Source organism: Phyllostomus hastatus, unplaced genomic scaffold (assembly GCF_019186645.2).
Source record: "Phyllostomus hastatus isolate PE091 unplaced genomic scaffold, TTU_PhHast_1.1 phas_scaffold_555, whole genome shotgun sequence".
Classification (NCBI taxonomy): Eukaryota; Metazoa; Chordata; class Mammalia; order Chiroptera; family Phyllostomidae; genus Phyllostomus; species Phyllostomus hastatus.
The window spans coordinates 3,209,721-3,221,813 of record NW_025334036.1 but is presented as its reverse complement, the minus strand read 5'-3'; the positions used below and the strand labels follow the sequence as shown (position 1 = coordinate 3,221,813).

The 12,093-nt window shown below is 46.7% G+C and overlaps 1 protein-coding gene across 2 annotated transcripts in view; it reads right to left on the bottom strand.

Annotated features, from left to right (window-relative positions):
* The window catches only part of PDE8A (phosphodiesterase 8A), an 87,117-nt gene that overhangs the window by 56,007 nt on the left and 19,017 nt on the right, over nucleotides 1-12,093 (bottom strand). The window lies entirely within an intron of this gene.

Genomic DNA, 12,093 nt, shown 5'->3' with positions numbered 1-12,093 from the left:
ACAAATGCCAGGTTACAACGGTAAAACAGAGACAAATACCAACAGTTAGTAGGCTACAGCTTCACCACAAAAAACAAACAAACAAACAAACAAAAAAAAAACACTTCAAGAAGGAAAAAAAAAGATTAAGTGGAAATAATATATTGTATATTTGGTTACACATTGATGACAGAAGACAAGGTATGGACCTGGCCTGCAACCCAGGCATGTGCCCTGACTGGGAATCAAACTGGCAACCCTTTGGTTCTTAGGCCAGTGCTCAATCCACTGAGCCACACCAGCCAGGGCCAGGAAGTAACTTTTAATGGAAAGTTTGGTCATTAAAAAAATAAGTCCTGGCTTGAAGGATCCTACTACCTACGGTTAAAATAAGAAAACTGACTAAATATGTCCATTATTGTTAAAAATTTTCAAGGCTGTGCTGCCTAAGTGAAAAGCCAGAATTCTGTCCTCTCCAGAGAGTTTTGCATGGTCTTCAGCTTGTAGAACATTTTTATTCTCTGCCTCTCTCCTGAGAAACTACTTTCTGTTGCTATCGGTCCTCTCAGCGGACTGCAGTTTAACTCAGCATTACTGTGTCCTGAACATGGGCAATGAAACATGCTGCCTGCAAGAGAAGATTAAAAACAAGACAGCACTTAACGCTCTCGTGAACACTTCGCTAATTGCAAGGACAACACGGGGCCAGGGGCACCTTCACCTCGCCGGCAGGTGGGAGAGAGGGGCCGGGTAGGAGGTGGCATTTGAGACGGGCCTTGAGGCACAGGCAGATTGAGAGGCAAAATAAGGCAAAGAGGAGGTTATAACCCAAATACACACCCCAAGTAAGCAAGCACAGAATGAGGGTTTTCCCTATAAATTGTCAACTACTACTAGGAACAGATTAACACGTTTGGTAGGTGTGTAAACCGGTATGTGTGTAAAGAATAATTTCACAGTATATACACCAAGTTTGTTTAAATGTTTATGCTGTTTGGTTTAGCAATTCAAGTTATACATACATCTCATTAAAAGGCATGATCATTTTGTAGCATGTACATGTACTGCATACTCAAAAAAAAGGGCTTAGGAAAAGTTTAAGAATAATCAGGGTGTGGAGAAAAAAAATGTAGTCATATAATCATATAGATGTTCCCCACAACACTGTGTATAACAGCCAAATGCTGTCCCCTAGTAGTTAGATACTACCTCCACACAATGTAATATGACGTGTTTACAGTAATAGAGGTACATTAATTGACATGGAGTGTGTTCACCTAAGCTCTAGCAGCTTTTAGAACAATGTACTGCAAGAGACCATCATTTATTTTTTAATGTGTTTATAGCCACAGAAAATATTCAACCAAAAATCAACGATTTTCTCTAAGTGGTGAAATACCAGATGCTTTTTATTTTACATTTGCTTATCTGTCTTTTCTAGTTTTCTAGAGTGAACATATTCATCTCACATTAAAAAATAAAGACACAAAATTATGCAAATTTTCTAAGATATCTAAGTAAAAGTTGAGTCACTCTCACACAAATTGTCATGTGCTGCGACGTTCTGTGACAGTGCTCAGTCACCCCTGCACATTTCCTGGGACGGGCAGGAAAACCAGAGGAAGGAGAGGAAGGCGGGCTGTTGGAGCTGAGCTCAATCCCAGTGCTTCACTCAGGTTTCAGCCCGATGGGGGGCCACCTCTCCTGGGACACCGCCCCCCTCGGAGGGGAGGCTGCCCCTCTGCGATGGAGCGGCCGGCAGCCTCCCGACCCTTCCACACGTTCAAGTGCAAAGAGGAGTACGCCCTCTTCCTTTCCTATCTGCCCACTCCTCGTTTAGGAAACAGATCGGCAAACGTTAGATTAAAATTTTAGGGAAGTGTGGCTGCCAGTCCAGACCACAGCTCCTGCTAAAGGGCGTGCCTCTCCAGTGGGGCCTGGAAGTTCTCCTGGTGGGTGACGACAGCAGGTCCAGAAAGGAGAGACCTTTCTCTGGTCCTTACAGGTAAAGGACAACCAAGTCCTCAGGTCCTTGTCTGCACAAGCGACTAAGAACCACACACAGTAACCTGTTTGCTGGGACAGGGCTCGCAACACTGGCCTACAAAGTTTGGTGTTCGTGAGCCAAATCAGATGTTACTACAGGTAGGCAGTGCTTTAAAAACACGCTCGTAGTGCACAGCAAGGAAAACACGTTGTGCCACGAACCGGAGCATACAGACACACACAACTGAAACATGAGTTTCATAATACTTACTTTTACTGCATACGGGGCACTGCATTGTTTTATGTCCCATCTCATTTAAAAGTCACCTAGAGTAGCCTTTCAGACCCTCCTCTCATTGAGGGCCGGGAACTGTGTCCCTTCCTCTTGACCCGGGTGGGCTTGTGTCTGCTTCAGCCAGTGGAGAACCCCGCTCTCTGAACACCCCCTTTAGGACAGCCCTCTCTGGGAAGCCCGGCACCACACTGCTGAGATGTCCAAACCACACGGAGAGGCGCTCGGTCAGCACCCACGACTGACCCCACCGGCCTTCAGGGTCACTCCCTGCCATCCGAGACCCCCCACATCACGTAACAGAGACGAGCCACTCCCTACCAGGCCCTGTCCAAGTTCCTGGTCCAGCATCCATGAGCATAATAAAGCAGCTGGTGTTCAGTGTGGGGTGGTTAGTCACGAGGCAATAACTGGGACAATGGTACTGGGCATGACCTGCGGCACTGATGTCGTGACCTGTGGTGAGCAGGGCGACACACACAGGTCCAGAGGACACTGGTTCAGCACCTGAAGCCTGGCACTCAGCCCTGCAGAGTGAAAGCTCCCGCTGAGCCTGCGTGTCGTCAGGGTGAACTCTGTACGCCTGGGAACGGACCAGGTGGGTGGAGGTGTGTGGCCCATATACACGGGCCAGCATCAAACAGGCTTGAGGCTCACCAGGGCCAAACCCAAGGGCAAAGGCAGGTCACACTGTTCTGGCCTGAGTCTCAGGGCAGTCCCAGCTTCCTAAGGATGGCCCAGTGTCCCTGGATATCTTGTCAAAACAGATCTAGGCTGCCCGTGCCCCACAAAAAAAATTTAGTCTGAAGGCTGTCTATTAACTCCTGTCCACCTTCAATGCTGTCAGCCATGCCAAGAGTTTCAAACTTTTCTGTTAATGAATAACCTGCATCTAAATATAAAACTTAGATTGATCTGTTAAGGACTAGCAGATTTTTTTTTTTTAAATGGGAGAGTAAGAAGCACTTCTGGCTGGTGGAGAGTGCTCAGCAGGCCTGGGACCAGAGACCTTAACCTTAATTGGTTAATGGGGCTTTTGGGTTTTTCTTTTTCTTTAAAAGTAACTAGTTATGCTAATTTTATAGTACTGGCCCTGAGGAGGGGGGGAAAAAACAGGAAATTCAGGACTAGGACAGGACTCCCTGGAAGGACAGCCTGGAATGGGAGGGCCGAGAGAAGCCCCCATAGGCAGGGGAGATGTTTAGGCAAGTGCACCTCACGCAGGCCAGTCACCTCAAGGAACTAGCCCCCAGGGAGCTCCCTGCCGGAAAGGCCCAGATCAGAGGGGACGTGGGAGCGGGGGCTGGAGGAACTCACAAACCCGACCCAGGACTCGCGGAGGCCTTGGGATACGAAAGCATATTTACATTTCATTCTCAGTGGCCAGGAAAGCAAGAACACACGCTTCTGAGCTTGAGACAGCGAAAGAAAAGGCCAACTGGAAAGGAGAACCGGAAACCACTAAACAGGCCTAAACTAACTTAAATGGCTTTGTCATGGCACGTCTTCCCTGACCCATCAAGGAAATGCCCCGCTATTACAGCAGGTAAATCTGTTTTGTTTTGTTTTCAACCTGGATGGGCTGTTGCTCAGTGTACTCCGTAACATGCAGTACACACGGCTCATTGGCTTCTGCGAAACTGTGTCCGGGGCAGTTGGTAAGCCCACGGCAGCGCTCAGGAGGGACTCCCACCGCAGCAGGGGCGGCGGCAGTCCCCTGAGCACACGCAGGCCAACGAGCACCAGCGTGGGACACCCTGGGAGCGGAGAAACTAGAATGAGTCCCAATCATGCCAGGCATCTAGGCACTGGTAACAACCAGCAGCAGAATGAAACAGGAAATTCTGGGCAGCCGGGGAAAAACAGAACACAAACTATTTTCTCTTTACGTCTTCTACCATGTGTAGAGAAAGGCAAAGGGGAAGCTAACAAAACAAAAACACGAGCCGAAGTCGGGTGGACAGGGGAACCTCCGCACACACAGAAACCAGCCGGTCCTTGGGAAACCGCCTCCTGCATCTGCATGGAACTTGGCTGAGGCCAAAGGGCCTTGGGGCTTCAGAAAGAGAGTCGAGATGAGCTGACAAAAAAAGCCACCCATTTGGTGTCAGCTGAAGAGGCAATTTCACACAGGTCAACGGCATACGCGTCACACACTGTGCCAGGGATGCAAAGACACAGTCCCTCCCCGACCTCGGAAACCCTGGTGGGGCGGAGAAAAGCAGACGACTACGTGGTGTGCTGCTACCACGTACAGCCTGGTACATGGAGGTCACCAAACACTCCTGGTCTCCACACCGAGCTGGAAACCCCGGGTGACCCCGTCCACTCACACTCCCCGTATCCATCCCCATCCAGTGGCGCCAGTCTCGGGACGGGCCTCCTCCCTGTCAGGACGATCATCTCACTGTGTCATAACGAAGGAGGAGGCCATGAGGCAGCAACTCCTTAAAATGTGCGCTTACTCCCAACCTACAAAACAACAGTGTCCACTCCCATGCTTGCTCGCTCACTTCCTCCCTTCCTTCCAGTCCTCCCGAAAGAAATGGCCTCTGCCTTGCCTGGGGCCAACCCTGCCACCCAGGCCCACCTCTTCAGGGACCCCAACGACAGTCCCCTCTGTGCACATTGCTAATCTCTCCTCCCTTTCCCTCTAGCATGTAAACATGCTCATCCGTCTCCCATTTAGCAAAATCTTCCTTGGACCCATTAGGTATAAATCCCCGACATGCTACCCTGCCATAGACCTTTCCGGAAAAGGCAGCCTCAGCTGGCCTATCCCAGCCAATATGCTTTGACCTGTGTCACAGCCGTCACACAAACCACTCCCAACGTCAGATACCGCCGCCTCAACTGTGGACTGGTGCCGGAGCTGAAAGGGCAGCAGACAGGCGGAGGCAACTTGGGACCCGAGCCGGGCAGCAGGGGTAAGAGCGGGACTAAACCGAGTTCTCTCCAAGGAGAAACGCAAAGCGCCCACGGGTCTAGACCAACGATGAGATCTAGCTGTTCTTTTCCATAAAGCTGCTGTATTCGCCACTGAAAAGACGTGAGTCAGACCTCGGGGCCGCTGAAATACAAACTGCCCAAACACGCCCCCCAGGATTTGAAACTCGCCATTTGGTAACCACTGCGGTAATAATTGTTTCAGGCGAAAATTATCAACGGATATAACACTAGCTGGTGAAAGTTTAATGAGGAAAAGGGTAGCTACGTAGTCTCAAAGTATCTGCCCACAAGGTACTCACTAATTTCAAAGGGAAAACCAGCGAGGGAGCCGCCGGTAGTAAACAGCGGCAGCAACGGAACAGAGGGGCACAGCGGGCCCTCTGACGTGCCGCACTGAAAAGGACACGTCACCTCGGCGGTATTCCCGCCAGAAATGCACGACCTGAACCTGCCGGGAGAACGCAGCAGGTGAACCTACATAAAGGAAACTCTACAAAGCAGCAGGCCGGTACTCTTCACGAATGCCCGCGCCCCAACAGACAAACAGGAAGCAATGACCCCGCACGGAAGACAATGGCACATGGCAGCATGGTGATCGTGGACTGGGTCCTGGATTAGAAAACAATTTGTATTTTGTTATAAAGGAAATGAATAGGACAATTGGTGACATCTGAATAAGGTCTATGGATTAGATAACACTACTGTAACAATATTAATTTCATGACTTTGGTAATTGTGCTGATTATAGAAAATACCAGTTTTTAGGAAATACATGCTGAAGTGTTTCAAGGTAAAGGGGCATCATGTCATGCATCTCACTTTCAAATGGTTTAGACAATAATAACATGGATACAGACAGACATTAAATGAGAAAAGCATACAGTAAAATGTTAAGATTTGGGCAATCTGTATGAAACATACAGAAATTCTTTGTACTATACTTTTTTCAACTTTTCTGTAAGTCTGAAGTTATTTCACAATTTAAAAATAGATTTGCTTTTTTTTCTTAACCCCAAATTGTGGGAAGCACAAAGAGACATCATCCAAAACCAAAACTGTGGTAGAGGACTTGAAAATGCCTCTCCTCCTTTGGCAGACTGGGTACGTCCAAAACAAACACAGAAACAGGATTTGGAAGATTAATAAGCTCATTTAACTCATATGCTCAGAACTTTTTACCTGAGAGAAAATACGTGTTATCTGCAAATGCCCGTCGACATTTCAGTAAAGGAGCAGCAAGGGGCCTCCTCCCTGTACTCACCCCTGACTTCCAGGGTGGCCCCGTCCGTGGTGGGGATCACCACAGCCCCCTCCCAGGGCCACGAGAAAGGGGCTGAGGAGAGGATCGTAGACACGGGGTCCCCAAAGACACCACCCCCCAAGCCCTCCGAAGACCCAAGAGCCTTTTCAAAATCTGTATTAGGAACTTTTTCAAACAGACACAAAAATAAGGTATGAAGAATCTCTATTTGCCCATTGCCCAGATTCAATAATTACTAAAACTCTGACTCTCTTGCTACATCCAGCCCTTTTTTGTTCCAGTGTTCTAAAGCAAATCCGACATGTTCACCCCTAAATACTTCTTACTGACAACAATTCCATCTTACAACTATGATTTTTTAAATGATCCCATGACACCATCCAGCACCCACACAAGTCCCCCCGACATGAGAGCTCTTAACGCTCAGGCCCCTCACACGGAAGTCTGCCCCGGCAGGTGAACCTGAGGACAAGGACAAGGGCACGGACAGCCCGGGCTGCCCCCCCACGCCGACTGTGCTGCTGTGAGACTCCAAAGAGGGTGATTTTCTATGCGAAGCGAAAAACGTGAAGATCTAGTTTTCAAATGGAGAAAAACATTTTCACTATGGGGTCAAAGAGTAAATATCCTTACTGTAAAAGGTACTTATATCCCAAAATGAAAATGATCAAGGAACGTAAACAATCAGCAAAGAAAATATCACTTCCAAGATATACAGGAAAAAAAATTCAGTCTTAATAGTAATCAAATAAATATTCAAATAATGACTAGTTATTTGTCATCTAAATTACCAAAGGGTTTTTGATAAAACAATTGATGGTGACAAAAAAAAAAAGTACATTTTTGTAACTGGGTACAAGCTTTCTGGAGAACAATTGTTAATATGTTCCACAATCATTATTCCATTTCCAGAAACTGTCCTAAAGAGATCATTAAAAATATATTGACAATTAAGTGTCCCAGGTTCAATTCCCAGCCAGGGTACATTCCTGGGTTGCAGGCCATAACCCCCAGCAACCACATATTGATGTCTGTCTGTCTGTCTGTCTGTCTCTCTCTCTCCCCCCCTTCCCTCCCTAAAAAAATAAAATCTTTAAAAAAATTAAATTAAATTAAAAAATATATATACATTGACAATTACATAAATAAATATTCCGCAGCAATATTACTTATTTCTAAATATGAAACAGAGGGGAAGATTTTGGGTGGGATGGAGGGAAGCACACCACCTAAATGCCCGGGAGTGTGAGACTGGTGAGTGAAGTCACGGCTCGTCCCTGAAACGGAAACACGGGAGATCGGAGCAGCTTCCGGTGCGGCCTCCACACCAGCTGCTACCGGCCCACAAGAAAGTGGAGAATGCAAGTCAGCCACCAAACATTCTTAACGGCGGGATACCATCGATGAAGAAACCAGTGTACTGTTTACTCCAGGCACAAGCTCTCCATCTTGTCCCGAAACAGTGAGAGACGACTTGACCACCTTGTGTAACACCACCACGGATTCTACCTCCAACATACATCCCAAATCTGTCCACATGTACTGCTGCCGCCACCAACCACAGGCCACCTCTGACCGGACGGCTGCGACGGTCCTCTAATTAGTTTGCCTACTGTTACTTTCGTGCCCTACAATCCCTTCTCCCACTCTGTAGCCATTATTATATGCTATTAAGATAAAATCAAAGTGGTCATTTTGAAATACCCATCAAATCAGCCTTTTTCGGGATACGTTGCAAGTACACTTTAAAGTCTTGAAATCAACAATGTTCTGGAAACAAAATGAAATTTATAAAAGGAGAATAAAACCAGAAGAGGCCAACAACCATGGGAGAAACCGAAAAGATTAAAGAATTAGCACCAAAAAGCGTTCTGAACTGTTGTTCATGTTTACTCATATGTGCCCACCCCTCTTTCTTGGCCCACGACAGCAACCCTCCCCGACCCCTGCAGTCAGGGCACTGAGTAGCCTGTGAGCCGAAGCGCCGTGTGTCGCTGAAGCCTTTAGCTGATGGGTGCAGGCCTTCCAGTACCTTTTCCCCACCGCAGCGAGCCCTGAAACTAGATGTCAATATGGCAGTATCAGCCCTGGCTGGTGTGACTCAGTGGACTGAGCGCCGGTCTGCGAACCCAAAGGTCGCTGGTTTGTTCCCAGTCAGAGCACATGCCTGGGTTTTAGGCCAGGTCCCCAACTAGGGGCACGCAAGAGGCAACCACACATTGACGTTTCTCTCCCTCTTTCTCCCTCCTCTCCCCTGTCTAAAAACAAATAAAATTTTTTAAAAAGATGGCAGTATCATAAGATGGTGAAGCCTCTAAGGTTTCATTTTTTTAAAACTCCTTTCATCTTCTTTTTCTATGCAATTATTCTCAAAATTAGAATCACATAGTTATGGTCCTCTAATATAATTATCACTTGAAATTTATTATTTTCCTTGTCAAGTAGTTGAAAATAACTATAATAAAAATATAGAGTTGAGAGTAGAGATAATGTCTCCTGGCAAGAGACATTTACCACCATATGATGAGTGCATCTCACTCACACTTTGAAAAAAAAAAAAAAGGAAAAACAAAACAAAAAAACATTTCTCTACATAATTTTCTTCTACTGTTCCTTTTAGCCAATGTAAAAGTCTGATACATCTTCCTGGAGAAAAACTAGCACTTTCCTGCCAGAGTTAGAAACAAGACTATTCTATAGTAAGAACAAAACACTACTTTCTCTACGTTTAACACTGCACGGGAGATACTATCCAAGTGAGGAAGGAATGATTCAGAATATCACCACTGGTGACTACTGATGAATTAAAGATGTGACGGTAATCCCGAGGTCTGGGTGGTCTTCTCCTTCACTGAATCAGGACTGATCCCTGTGGCAGTGGGATGTGGTGGCACTGACCACACCCAACTTCCCAGACTAGATCGGAAAGAACGCTGCAGCTATGCTGTGGCCTATCGATGGCCTGCTCTGGGGGAGCCAGCCACCACGCCATGAGGGTACTTGGGCATCATGAGGGTACTTGGGCGGCGCTGCAAAGACAGTGCACGTGGAGAGGACGGAGCCCCCACCCACGACATCCGGCACTACTTGACCAGCTGGGGGAGGGAACCACCTCAGAAAGCAAACCCTGGCCCAGTCAAGCCGTTGGGCAACTGTGGCCCCAGCTAAGCCCTGGCTGCAAGAGACTGTGAACCAGAACTTCCAAGCCAAGCTGCTCTCTAATTCCTGGCCCACAGAATTTGGGGCTAATTTGTTCTGCAACAAATGTAACACCACACTCTCTACTTTTGTACATATTGTAAATTCTCCACAATAAAATGTTTCAAAGTAGTAAGTCAGCTAATTACAAAGAATCCTTTAGAGAACAAATAAGAGGTTAAAATGATGGAGAGAAAGAAAGAGCTAATAAAAACTCTTCTTTGGAAAAGGCAGTCATGTGTTATCTCAGTTAATCCTATTTAAAAATCTACAGGGTAGAATGTAAGAAAATCGAGAACTGTAACCCTCTGACGAGTTACCAACTGGTTCCAGTCACACAGTGCTGGAGGCAGGATACCAAGAGTCTGTTCTTCCCACCGCATCTCAAAGCCCTACTGACCTTACCGTTTCCCCATCTAGCCCTTCAGAACCCAAGTTGCTAAGGTCCAAATCTGTAAATTTTGCATGTCAATACCATTTTCCATTTCTTGCAAAACATCTCACCACTTCCCCTTTTCCCACTGACAAATGCAGCATCACTCAACGTCACCATTAACGTTAAGCAACCAGAAACTGCTGAAGGAAGGAAAAATGACAGGAGCTCGAAGCTCCAGTTCCCAGTCCAGATTTCTGGGCAACTCTGGAAGGGGCTGTTCTTCAGGAAATGATGACTAGAGTTGGCAGTGGATCAGATTCTCCAAACCTCTCTACCACTCCTCAGTTTTCCAAGTTATAGGGAGGCAGCGCAGGATTGTACACACCAATATAATGATACTCTATTTCCCTCCTTGTTCCCAAGGGTAAATTGTATAACGGGGTATTGTACAATCACTTAAATCACCAAAATTAATTTCCAAATATATTGTTAAAAAGAAAGCCCTAATATACTTTTTAGAGTATAGAAAAGGCTATATCTTAAAACCATTCTTTTTCTAACAACAAAATTGAACCTTCCATTTCAGGTAACTACCATTCATCGAGTGTTCATAATTTTTTTTCAGGAGTTGACCAGGTGGTTTTATATTCACAATTCAATCAAATTTTGATGGTGACCTCCGTTTTACAAATAAAAAGCTTGGGCCGACAGAGGTTATGTGCCTTGCCAGAGGTCAAAAGGCAGCAAGCAGCAGGGCTGGGACCCGGACCACACTGTCTGGGTGCAAAGCCATCATCTCCTGGCCGATTTGGGCTGGATTCTGTCAGGTTCGAGGGGCACGCGAGAACAGGCCACTCTCCCATTTCTAGGTGAAAAGGAACAACCGAAGCACAGAGAAGATGAACACAGAGGATATTTACATCACTTTCAGAGCCGTTTCTGAGAACAGTTTTGTGAGGAGGGGATGGGGTGGGTAGCCGGATTTCCATTCTAAGGAAAGAAAAAGAAAATAAGGAACTCGACATATTTCTCAGGCTTAAAATAGGCTTGACCTTAGAATTGTCATGAGAAAAGCCAGAACAAATGAAGTCATGTAAACTGTTCTCAGGCCGTGATTAGTCGGCCCTCGGTGCTAGGTTAAGGGACACCGACTGATTCGCTAGCAGTGCTTCGCTCTTCTGGCTGGGGGTTTTCCTACAGCTCGCGGTTGAAAGGCTATTAAAGTCTCCATGCACAGCCTCAGAATCATTCTGTGCAACTTCATAGGGGCTTCAAGCTACGGCAGCGTCTGCCAGCACGTTTGCTGGGCAGACGGCAGGGAGCCTCCCTCTCCGGTGTCGGAGTAGCCAGGCCACCTATTCGGCCTCGGTAAGCCTGGGGGGGTGCCCGGCCCTCTCCTCCCGGTCCAGCCTGTCCCTCACCCTCAGGGCTCCTGTTTGACAATGGGCACATGGGAGGGACAGGTTTTGAGTCTGGTAAAAGGAAAAGTAAGAAAGCGCCCTTCCCCCATCTCCTGCCCCTCTTCCTCGCTCTTCCTGGGCCTCTGCCAATGAGAGGAGGGTGGGAGTAGTGTCTACTCTGTGGCGAGGCAAACAAAGTCTGAGAGCCCATCTGGAGACCATTCTAGCTCTCTTCGCTCTACCTTTTCTCTTAACACAACTGAAGAAAAAACAGGCCTCTTTTCTTTTGAAAATGACTATTAGAAAGCCATTTTGGGCTGTAGATGATACACAATGTTTCACAATCAGGCCAAAAAAATACTGTTCCGGTATGTTTGTTTTCTGTGATCTGGAAATAAGGATGCCAAAGAGCTCTGTCTGTAATGGAATTTGTTGTCCCAAGAGCTTAGCCGTTGTAAAATTTGGGAATTTTAAATGACAGATGATCAAACTCATCTGAAGGAGCACACGCAGGGGTTTTAGGCTGCAGAGGGATCCTTGGCCATTGTTTTTACATGGCCAGTTTTCATCAAAAGTTTAGATTTTCTCCAGACTTTGGTGGGTTATCTTGTCTGTTATAACAAAAACCAGTCAAAAAATAAATGCCATGTGC